This window comes from Mus caroli, chromosome 6 (assembly GCF_900094665.2).
Source record: "Mus caroli chromosome 6, CAROLI_EIJ_v1.1, whole genome shotgun sequence".
Taxonomy (NCBI): domain Eukaryota; kingdom Metazoa; phylum Chordata; class Mammalia; order Rodentia; family Muridae; genus Mus; species Mus caroli.
This window is the reverse complement of record NC_034575.1, coordinates 129661755-129663765: the sequence shown is the minus strand read 5'-3', so window position 1 is coordinate 129663765 and position 2011 is coordinate 129661755. Positions and strand designations below refer to the sequence as shown.

Here is a 2011-nt window from a genome sequence, read left to right as displayed (position 1 = left end):
AGCATGCTAAGTTTGGAATTTTGTTCTGTGTTCATAATCCACCAAAATTACCTGCCTATTGTTTAAAAATGGGGAATTAATATAAAAAACCCATTATGCTGTAGAGACCAGGCAAGAGAAAAGAGTGGAACATTTTACCAGCTACCTGGCTTATGGACAATTGCTGAAAGAAATTGCAGGGATGAACCATGAGAAAATAATAATTATTATTTTCAGATCTGAAATTCTAAGTTGAATCACACGGAGAAAGAAAGACAGAAATCCGAAGTTGCATGCTGATCATTTTATTAATGTAGTGAAGCTCCAGTTATAATCCTTTGTGGCCATGGGAGAACTTTCTGAGGGAGCCATCGTCCTACTCAATTCTGAAATAATAATAATTAATAATAATAATTAATAATAATAATACCTAATGTATGCAGGGTACAGAAAGAACAAGACATCTCAATCATTAATAATCCTAACATGCTGAAAGGAAACAAACCAAGAACTAAGAACAGGATGAGATCTGTGTATACTTTTGGGTTCATGAATAACAGTAAGTTAATAAAGGATCTTAGGAAGATAATGGGTCTTCTAGCCAGAAGCATATAATGCATGCAATAATTGTAGAAAACCAAATTTGGAGGAGATATTCCTCCAAAAACATATTTTCTTTCATGAATATATCATTTAATATAAATATTTGATATTGGCTCCAGGAAAAAATTATTACTACATATTTAGATTGGTTACATTCTAAAATCTGAAATATAGAGGAGTTTTGATCCCTGACACCCATAATGGGATAATGATGAGTCATACCTGTCGCAGAATTTTGGTTTACCGAGGTTCCTGGGGTCTGCCTTGTGGTGGGCCTTGTGGGTTTCCAGCCAGAGGAGGTGTTTGCTGTGGGCCTCCTGTTGGGGGTGGGCCTTGAGTGGGTCTCGGTTGTGGGCCTCCTGGTGGTGGTGGGCCTTGAGGGGGTCTCAGCTGTGGGCCTCCTGGTGGTGGTGGGCCTTGAGGGGGTCTCTGCTGTGGGCCTCCTGGTGGTGGTGGACCTTGAGAGGGTCTCTGCTGTGGGCCTCCTGTTGGGGGTGGGCCTTGAGTACATCTCTGCTGTGGGCCTCCTGTTGGGGGTGGGCCTTGAGTGGGTCTCGGCTGTGGGCCTGCTGGTGGTGGTGGGCCTTGAGGGGGTCTCTGCTGTGGGCCTCCTGGTGGTGGTGGGCCTTGAGGTGGTCTCTGCTGTGGGCCTCCTAGAGGTGGTGGGCCTTGAGGGGGTCTCTGCTGTGGGCCTCCTGGTGGTGGTGGGCCTTGAGGGGGTCTCTGCTGTGCGCCTCCTGGTGGTGGTGGGCCTTGAGGGGGTCTCAGCTGTGGGCCTCCTGGTGGGGGTGGGCCTTGCTGGCTCCCGTTAGCAGGCGGTCTTGGTTGGAACCCTGAAGGAGGTGGCCTCTGATTCGGGATCTGGTTTTGATTCTGAAGATCTGAATGAAAAAATAATAGATGTGTTTAGTCATACACAACTTTGTTCTCCTTTATCTCAATGACCCTTCCACACAGCATCTTTTCTAGATAGCAACCTTTTGATAGTTTCAAGAAGAAAAAAAAATATGCTCTCATTAAAACATGGTCTTTGCACAACATGCAATACACATAATGACGTTTTCAGAGTATTCAGAACAGTTTCTTTGAACAAATTAAAACTAGTAAATCACATCATATATGGAGGTAATGTTACTTGTTATATTTTGGAAAAAGCTGGCTTTTTGTGAATCCAGATCAAATGACTAAGTTCCGTGGTAAAATTAAAGAAGCTTGCTCAGAAGATTGTCCTCATGTTGAAGGTGGAGGTGGCTGTTATTATTTTTGTGCATAATAGTTTCAGTTTAATTACTTCTGATGCCATCCTCCAAATGGCTCATATCTTTTTCTCTTGTTTTCTTTTGTTTACAGTAGAGCAAGGCTAATGGCATATATAGTTAATTTTATCTACCACAGTGTCTTCAAATTCAAGTCTATATTTTTAAAAACT

General features: G+C 42.8%; 1 pseudogene across 1 annotated transcript in view; it reads right to left on the bottom strand.

Moving 5' to 3' along the window:
• Nucleotides 1-293: 293 nt before the first annotated feature.
• Nucleotides 294-2011, bottom strand: part of LOC110295818 — a 41777-nt pseudogene continuing 40059 nt past the window's right edge. Inside the window, exons 3-4 of the transcript XR_002378110.1 lie at nt 805-1463; nt 294-365 (exon numbers count right to left, since the gene is read on the bottom strand). The product of XR_002378110.1 is annotated as a proline-rich protein HaeIII subfamily 1 pseudogene (transcript). The remainder of the gene's footprint in view (nt 366-804; nt 1464-2011) is intronic.